Source organism: Hippichthys cyanospilos, chromosome 12 (assembly GCF_059441005.1).
Source record: "Hippichthys cyanospilos isolate Australia breed blue-spotted pipefish chromosome 12, RoL_Hcya_1.0, whole genome shotgun sequence".
NCBI lineage: Eukaryota > Metazoa > Chordata > Actinopteri > Syngnathiformes > Syngnathidae > Hippichthys > Hippichthys cyanospilos.
The window spans coordinates 20,212,501-20,222,500 of NC_142380.1; the positions used below are offsets into that span (position 1 = coordinate 20,212,501).

Here is a 10,000-nt window from a genome sequence, read left to right on the forward strand (position 1 = left end):
TTCTAATCCGCGCTCGGGCTGGCCACTTCCGCCCGACAACGTCGCAAAAGGAAAGCATTTGGGCGGCGCGGGCGGCACCGGACAACCCCCCCCCCCCCCCCCCCCTCTCTCTTTTCCCCTATCGCCACGGCTCTGCGGAAAAGTGTTACTTTCCAACAGCCCGTCGGCTTGTCTATCGTCCCAGAAGACACGGCTCCTCTCGACGACACCGAATAATTGGTTCCCCTCTAGCCACTCGCCAAAACTCCCCCCCCCCCCCCCAACAATACATATACTCACACACACAGCAAGCGGTCAACTTACTCGGTCGCTTAGTCGCCCGCTTATCGCCGATGCTCGACCAAGGAATGTTTAATCTGCCGCTAACCTAAATAAATCGTTGCTTTTTGCTCAATCAAGGGGGATATCCTCTTTTTGTTTGGGCCCTCCCTCCTTCCCCGCCGTCGCGTCTGTTGCCAAATAATGCGCCTCAACACACATGGAGCCGCTGCGTCCTCTTCAGTGGGCATGCGCACCTCGGCATACCAGGGCGACGGGACCGCATCGCGTGAAACCAAAGACCACCGAGGGAGGACAGATGAGCACCCCCCCCCCCCCCCCCCCCCATTTGAAATATGACAGACTTTCCGCATCCATGAAATTGTTTGATGTTGTGTATTGTGCCGAGTTGTCTGACTCTCACACATACATTCACTTCTTCTGTCCTAGCACGTCTTGACGTGCACACATGACTCGATGTGCATGCCATGAACCACAACTTCTTCTGTTGTGGGAAGTAACAAAGTCTAAATATTTGGTAACTGCACCAATTTACATTTGTCAGCAACCTGAACATTTATTTGTCCTTGTTCCTTTTTTTCCACTCAGTGGCTATTCCACCCAGAATGTGAGTGATGAGAATAGGTTCACAAAGGAACTTCTGGAAGTCAGTAAAAATTGAATCCGGTTTCTGTAGGTATCACCAAATCGTATTTCATGTTTTTCAATGCCGTAAGAGGAACTGTACACTTTTCTTTTCGAAGTAAGAGCAAATGAAGCGGAACATGAAAAAACCCGTGTTGATAAATTGTGCTATACCTTAAATGGAGGCAAACAGATAGCCCTGGGGTTAGGCACTTCAGGTTACACCTGTGTTTTGGAGTCCCCAGAGGGTGTGCCGGAGACCACTCCCTCCGGGGACAGGGTTCGCTGGCAGAACGCACATTTGTTTTCGCCGAGGCTGCCCCTGTCATCGATACTGTTCATTAACTTTATGGACAGAATTTCTGGTGTCCACGGGGTCCACCACGGGGGTCGCAGCATCTCCTATTTGCGGATATTGAGGCGCTATTGCCTTCTTGGCACCTGACTCACTGTGGCACTTCGCTGCATAGATGAAGATCAGCACCTCCGAATCTGAGCCATGGATGGGCGTTAGCCGCGATGCGGAGTCCGTAATGGTCTGTTGCGGTGAACGAAGACAGAGCCAAGCCCTGTGAAGGGAGTCATATATTAGGTTGTTATCATTATGTGCTTATTTCATTGTTACCCATTTATGCAATCCTAGTTCATCTTGACCCTGTCCTTAGATAGAGCTGTTGACGCACGAAAGTGTGACCTTGGCCCAGCTGCCGGTGGCGCCCAGTTGGCTCTTTTGTTGTGTCTTGTAATCTGCTATGCTTTTGCTCAATAAAAGCCAGGGGGGCACGGCCGGGCAGTGAAACTAGCCTTGGAAGACCCACGAGTTCATTTGCCCAAGCTTTTTTCCCTATGCCCGGCATAGAAAAGTCAATCTTGGCTGGTCTGAGTTACTCTTTTTGCTGTTTAAGCAGCTAGGCTTGTCCTAGTCTTCTTTTCTGAGATTTCTCTGACAAGCCCAAAGGCCGAAAGCTCTCAATGTACATTCCCTCCCTCGCCTATGGTCCCGAGACCCATGAGGAACCCATTGAGGAGGGACTCGTGCACTCAGGATGCCTCCTAGATGGCGGAGAGGGAAGTGTGGGCTTCTCACCAAAGCTGCTGCCCCCGCGCTCTGACCCCGGATACCAAGCAGTAGATGATTGGCGGATTGGCAAAACCTGCCAGCATTGAAAGCTAAACAGCAACTGACATTTTACATGTTTTACTAAGCTTTTTCTGACATTTTTTCATTGAGGGCTTTCTGCTGAAGATGACTCACATGATGATGCCGCCGTTGTTTTAGTAATGGGTGGTGTTGAGCTGGCAGCAAACATAACTTTTTGGAATTTGGGCTGCAAAGTGGAGCCTTGCAGGAGTTACCAGCAATACACAGACAACAAATGACAAAACTGGCTATACTACTCCAGCCGGCAAAGAAGTTGGGCCGGCTCATCTACCTGTCCCGTCAAATATGGAAATACTCTCAGGTGTAAAACAACTTGTCGAGAGTTCACGCCAACAGGCTCAAATGGATACATACGTAGGACTCATGAGTGGACCCTGTTAGCCCCACAGTATTCGGGTGTAAAATTAATTTTTCTCATAAGCATCAGGGTTATCTTTAAAAGTAAACTAAGGCTGCGTTCAGATGGAGCGCATCGTTTACGCTCTACGCGAGGCGTTTTGTCGCGAGGTCAAGATAAAGTTCACTTTTCACGCAACAGTATCACGCGAGGTGAGGGGGTGAGCTTGCTGTGCACTTTACAGTGGATCCGGAAAAGAGAGCATTGCTGAGAACGTTCACTTTTCCGGGATATGGCAGAGCCAATATTTTCTTCGATAGCACCTGTATTATTTTTTTTTTACACTGCATGTCCCTCGCTTTCACGGCAATACTCGTCTGCCAAAAACAAAAAAAAGTTTCAATGTCGCAAATCAAGTGGCCAATACTGTGCTAAATACTGTACTGTCAGTGTGGCACTATCGTTAGCTTAGCACAGTAACTACGGTTCAACAGCTGTTAAAAAAAGGAAGCAAACGCTGAACATACCAGTTGTCCCAAGTTCTCCCTTCCGCTTTTCTACAAGCTAGGTGAGTGCTCTTGCTTGCCTCCATTTTGTATTGAAAACTCAGCTGGCCATGTTGGATAGCTCCCGGTGACCGCAAAGCAGCCGCTATGATTCATTCCTGCCCCCTGCTTGAGACATTGAACTTCCCGAAGCTGATTGGCTGACGTGACGCGACACGCGAAAAAAGTTCAGTTTTTTTTAATATCTCGTGTCACGCGTAATTACGCGCTGCGCGTCCCTCCATCACGTCCATCGCATCGCTCGACGCGTCATCACACCCGTCGCACGAACTCCATTGACTACAATACAAAACCGTACGCTCTTCGCGCTCCATCTGAACGCGGCATAAGACAAGCCCTGCTGCTAAACAGCAAAATAGTAACTCATTAACCAAGATTGACTTTTCTCCGCCTAGGCAAAGGGAAAAAAGCTTGGCGTACATACTCATGCAGAGCCAATAGCATTTTCCATCGGTCAAGCGCCCCTGCCTGCTTTTTATTCATTCAGCAAAGCATTGCACATTACAAGACAAAACAAAAAGAGCCAGTCAGGCGCCACCAACATCTGGGCCAAGGTCCCATCTCACACTTTTCTACGTCAACAGCTTTATCTAAGGACTGGGACGAGATGAACTAGGACTGCATAGATGGATCGCAATGCACACTATTCTAGACAAGAAATAAGCACATAATGAAAACAACCTAATATATGATTCCCTTCACAATAAGGTATATTGTTTGTTTGAAAGTTAAACCGTGTAAGATGTGACGCTTTAAGCAGACCTGTGCGGCAAATCAAGCCTCCAACGGACTGGGACAGGGACTTAACATGAGCCCACCTCTTATTACAGTTCTCTCTTGCACTTTGAGATCTTCATACAACTCCTTCAGTAATTCGTATACCAGGAAAAAATAAAGATCATTAAACTTCAGTGAAAAAAAAAAAAAAAAGAGCAGCAATCCCAACGTAAGCCAAGAGTTGGTTCCTGAAGGTCCAAATTTGTTTTGGACAGCCACGGCTCACTGCTCCCAGATCTGATTTCAGGTGGAAGGTGCTTAATGACTGCTGGCTCTTTGTTAGCCCACTGGCGTATCTCGAAACCGCCAGCATGGAGCACTTGACGCAGATCATCAACAAGGATTTTTACTTCCTGCTTTGAATGTGTGCTGCTCAAACAATTGTCCATGTAAAATGACTGTTCAACACAATCAACAAGATTGCTGTTGGACTTGTGTCCTGGACATGTCGCTGCAGAGCATAAATGGCGCAGCATGGGCTACATGTGGTTCCAAATGGTAGAACTTGCCATTCATAGATTTTGGGTTTGCCAGCCCTCTTCATGTCCCTCCAGATGAAACGTAGCACTATTTTATGATGTGGCAAAAGGCGAATTTGGTGGAACATACTTTTGATGTCACCAATCTCTGCTACAGATACTGCCTGAATCGGAGAAGGACTCCGAGCAATGAAGGTACTAGGACAGGTCCAGTGAGAAGATGATCATTCAGGGACTTCCCTTTGTACTGGAAGTAAGTTAAAAGACAATCCTGTCTTTGTTGTTGTGTCGCACCATATGATGAGGTATAAATCAAGATTCAGGTGTTGAGCTAGCGACATCATGTGGTATCTCTGCCACATATCCCAACGATTCCAACCTCTGGATTTCTTGGCAGTAGGCCTCGGCACGGTCCATGTCTTTGGCAAGTCTTCTTTCGGTGCTGCGGAGGCTTGGCATCACTGCCTCCATGGGGGCATGAAACGTGGTGGAGTTGACTCTGCAAAGCAGTGGTGTTGCATACCTCTCTATCCCATCCACAGGAACTCTGATTGTGGATGTTTTGAGAAGTTCCAAGGCTTGTTGATCTTGCTTGGATCGGGTGACCTGCTTCTTGTTAGTGTACAGTAGCACATCGATCTGCCAAAGACGTTCAATATTCTTGTGAAGCTCACTTATTGGTGAGACCACTGAGGTGAACAGGCACTGTTGCTCAGAGATGGACACATCTGTAGATGTGGGACCTTGAAGTGACCATCCAAGCTTCGTGTGGACTGCGATGGGTCCCCCTGGTGGACCAGAACGTACTGGCTCTGCGGGGGGCAGGTGTGGCACGTCAGACCCAATAAGCAACAGCGGTTGAGCGTGGTCAACAGGTGGCAGCAGTATATTGCTATTGTTTGAAACGCTGCTGAAGTGTGAGCACTGGATAGGAATGCTCTGCTAGAGCAAGATTCTCAGAAGTGAATGCTTGACTTCTGGGAGTTGCACTACTTTCTGGTGAACTGTTCTGAGGGCGAGTGTCTCTGGCTCTGAGATGAGATTCAAATATTTAACAACTTGTGGGAGTATGATACTTCGTTGTGAGCCATCATCCAGCACTGCGTAAGTCTCTAGTGCTCGGTCTCCGTTATGCAGTAGAACTTTCACCACCTTCAGCATTACTGTAGGAGATCTGTTTGGTCTGTCTAGGTCAGGGGTCGGCAACCCGCGGCTCTCGAGCCGCATGCGGCTCTTTAGCGGTGTCCTAGTGGCTCGCTGGAGCTTTTTCAAAAATGTTTGAAAATGGAAAAAGATGGGGGAGAAAAATATTTTTTTCGTTTTAATGTGGTTTCTGTAGGGGGACAAACATGACAAAAACATTCTTAACATGTTCCAATGCTGTAAAAATGTGTAAAATAAATATTACATTTCAACATTTCTGTCAACAAAGAATTACGTCATAGCCTGAGACACGCGTTTCTGTTAGCAGGGCGGGATGCTGGGCAAGTGGCCGTTGTAAACAAACCGGCGGCCATGAGCCATGGATCCCAAAGGGGAAAAGAGAAAAATAACTGAGGAGAACAAACGATTCAACATTTCTTGGACCGAATCATTTGCATTTGTTGCCAATGCAGAAGGATTGCCTGAATGTTTGCTCTGTAGCAAGAAGTTGTCAAATAACAAAAGTTGTGGAACGACATTTTCAGGGAAGGCGTTCTACATTTACAGTCGAGTACCCAGTTGGCAATGAGAAAAAAAGTGCGATTGCATTACATCTGCAGAAATTAGAGGAACGCAAAAATATATTTAAGAAGTGGATTGCATCTCCAACTCCACGAATGCTGCAAGTTTCGTTGCAACCCGGGAGATAATAAAACGTGGCAAACAGTTTACAGTTGGTGACTACATGGAGTCATTCATTAACATATCAGAACAACAATTTAAGGACTTCATAAACAAAACCGGGATAATACAAAAAAAAAGACACGCCTCTCTCCGCCAAGACAGTGAAGGAAAGAACGATTAAAATGTCAGGCAACATCGATCAAAAAATCAAGGACATTAATTCAGAGCCAGCATACTCAATTGCCAGTGATGTGATCGATATTGAACAGACTGCGAGTTTATGCAGGTATGTGGCTGGTTTTATTTTTATAGATGCAGGCTACGTTTTATTGCACTCTATTGCCCAGATAAGGGCCAAGTTATGCACGTTCCATTTTGTTTTTTAGAATCCTCATGAATAAAATCTTCTAAAATCCGCTTTATTTAATTTAATCAAAGCAATGAAACATAATTCATTAATATTGTAATTTAGTTAAACTTGAGGCGGCATCGCACAACAGAGTAGTCATGTGGTGTGTCAGGATGCACTGCAGGAAAAATAAACATTTAATCATGAAGCCTCATTATGTATTCGTAGTTAACAATCATTTTGATAGTAGGCTAATATAGCTTTTATAGATACATACAGCATGTGTTGCCTTCGTTACAAGGCTTTTATTTTTTTGCGGCTCCAGACATATTTGGGTTTTTTTTTTTGGTCCAATATGGCTCTGTCAACATTTTGGGTTGCCGACCCTTGGTTTAGCTACACCTTTGTTGTGGGAGCAGTCATCATAAGCACAGTCTTTTGGATTTGCTGCACGGCATCATGTAGTACTGTCAGATGTTGCTCTTTACAAGTATTGCAAGGTCGTTTAAGAGTCCATAATTCTAGCTTGTGTGCTCGTCCACACTTGAAGCACCGCTGTCCTTCTGTTAACCATTCAACAATCTGGTCAATTTCAATGTCTTGAAGTTGGTGCAAGCCTTGAGAAAATGCTCTTTATTATCGTAATTAGGACAGTATGGTTTAGGTTTGGAGATGGACTTTGGTTTAGTAGACCGGTCTTTGGGATATTGACCTTCACTGGTGGCGAGGACGAGCGCAGTTGATCTCTCTTTTGGCTTATCGCGAGAGCAATGTTCCTTCTTTGTAACTTTTGGAGCTTCATAAGTGTAGAGAGAAGCTGCTCTGCCAGCAATGTGTTTTGCTTGGGATTTCATTTGCAGTCAAGAACTCAGATCATGTAAGGTGTAAGTCTGGTCGGTACCTGAACAAAGAATCCCTTGGGACAGGCAGTGTTCAACAAACCCGTCACGGTAACTTGGTGGCATCTTACTGAGTAGTCGATCAACATGGGATCTACATTTTAGTTCATAGCCATTCTGTCCTTCCAGAGTCCTTAGCATGCCTACTAATGATTGTATCGATAAAGCAAAGTTGTCAAAAGCCTCGCAGTCTCCAAACTTGAAGGCTTGAGTGTTCAGGATGGCACCTAATTCACTTTGGACAAGCTGGCGTGGTTGTCCAAACTTGTCTTGCAGAGCTTGCATGGCCATAGTGTAAGGTCTTGGGTCATGCATATAGGCCTTGGCGAGCTGGAGCGAGCTGGAGCGCGGTTAGTAGTTTCAGCTGTCCAAGCATCACTTGATATTTGTACTGCTCGTTCAGGTGGAAATGATTCAGTGAGTTGTCAAGGGCCATCTTCATTAAAGCAAAGTCACTTTCCCTACCACTATCGAAGGAAGGAATCATAGGTTTAGGAATACCATATGGTGGTACAAAGGGTGGAGGAATGTTAGCCAACTGTGGTTGGAGTGGAGCAGGATGGGAGAAGAGTACGACTCTGGTGCAACAGGATAGGTAAATGCTGCATTGGAAGTATAGTAGTTCCCGGGTGCCACGCTCGAAGGTAAAATTGTAGGTGATGCTGTTGGCAACAGTGGCGGCATAATTCGGCATTGGGTAGGAGGTGGCACCATATGTTGCACTGGTGGATGGACTGCATGTAATGTTTGAGGTGGAGGAAGAGATATTTGAGGTAGGGATGGTAATATTTGCGGTGAAGCCGTGAGGACAACCGAAGGTGGAGTTGTTTGGCTTTGTGCATTAATATCATCCGATAGGCATGGTGAGGGTCTGGCCTCATCTGTTTCTTGGGCTTTCTCTTTAAGGAGAGAAGTGACCATTTTAGATATCTCTACCTCTCTCTCTAGCTTCTTGAGCTCTTGAGCCTCCTGCATCCTTTGGGCCTCTCTGGCTTGAGTCTGAAGTTGCTGACATTCATATTCTACTTGCTGGTCCTCTGTTATGTGCTGCTGAAGCTCCTCAAGCTCCATTTGCTTTACTCTCTCATTCAGCTGTGCTTTTTCCACATCTGAGAGAATGTTGGTTGGTAATTTGCCAATGGAGGCACGAGATGTCCAAATGGACCTGGAATTTGTGCTTCTCTTGGAGAAGCGAGTTCTCCCACTTTCTGAAGATTGAATCTCCTCATGAGCCAATGCAGTAGCTTGGTTTTGTCCCATTGAAGGGAGAGTTGCAACCACATAGTCGGCCAGATACGCTGGAGGGTGTCACTCTCGCTGTGAGGCACGCTGGGGTGTGGATTCACTTTGGTCAGTTGGTTCCATACTTTGCTTTAAACTCGATCCGGCTCAAAGGACCATAAAATGGAGAGGATCATAAAACGTGGGGTTCAGGTTTGACTATGATGTCTCCAGCTAGTTCTTTTTCGAGTGGCAAAATATGGATGGATAATCTCCGGTTAGAGAACATGGACAGTTGCTCCATTCAGCACATTTATTAACTGTGGTCTGCAATAATACAGCCAAAGAAGAACAAATATTAACATACAAACATATAAACATTTAGCACATACACATTCAATCCACTCCTCAGCAAGCAGCATAACATTCTTAACTTCTAAACTCACGGCATTCAGCTCTAGCCAAACACAAATAAATGCTTCCTCATATGAACAAAACGCTATTAGCATAATGAGCATGCTATCAGAGTATAACAACATAACTACAGTACAGGACGTCACACACAAGCATACACTTGCTCTATAACACACAACTAATGTCCAAAATGAACGTTATAAGGAAATAAACTCACCTTTCATCACATACACACAATCACAAATGTGCTAGAACGTGCGTGATGAGCAACTTTATCAAGTTATGTCATGGACTCAACGGTGTCGCGGACGAGGAAAAAAAGACAAACTACAGTGGGTCATTCACGTCAGACTAGTGTTGCGTTCACGGAATGCTCAGAGCATGGGAAATTACAACATCTTACACAAACAGAGAAACAATGTGGGCTTTCTAACAGTATAGGTGTTTTCGTCTTGAACAAAAAAGAGAGGGGGTGGACACATTTGCTTCCATATGATTTCATATAATGTGGGCTTTCTAATATATATATATATATATATATATATATATATATATATATATATATATATATATATATATATATATATATATATATATATATACATACAGTCGGCTCCCGTGTTATGAACTTAATCCGTTCAGCGGCTACGCTCGTAACTCGAATTGCTCATATGACGGGCAATCCAAACCTATGTTAATTAGTGAATGCGTGCAACGCGTGCAAAAACCTTAGGTAAAAACATCACAACTTTATACGCATATTAAAAATTAGTAACATAATCTACTGTACGGTTAAATTAAATAACATAAATATACAAAGGAAAAATGACATTTACCTTTGGGGCGACATGACTTGAGCTGGGTGGAGGCGGAGGGGAGCAGAGACCAACCCGCAGAATTTATTGATTTATTTTCTTAAACAAGAACTTTTCTCAAACTAGAACATATCACCGGCGATTGCCTTCTCTTTAATCCATAATAGAAGAAGCCTCTCCATTTTGTTGTCGACTGAGGTCCGTCCCCCGGCAAGGAAAGTCTTGCCCTTAGAAGATTGCCGAGCGGTTAT

General features: G+C 45.0%; 1 protein-coding gene across 2 annotated transcripts in view; it reads right to left on the reverse strand.

Moving 5' to 3' along the window:
- Nucleotides 1–485, reverse strand: part of LOC148415263 (transcriptional repressor p66-alpha-like) — a 47,802-nt gene extending 47,317 nt beyond the window's left edge. Inside the window, exon 1 of one of the 2 annotated variants that reach the window (XM_088429140.1) lies at nucleotides 304–485. The gene's annotated coding sequence lies outside the window, so the exon portion shown is untranslated. Of the gene's footprint in view, nucleotides 167–303 lie in introns of those variants that run through there. The other variant, XM_088429139.1, reaches the window with a different exon arrangement.
- Nucleotides 486–10,000: the final 9,515 nt, after the last annotated feature.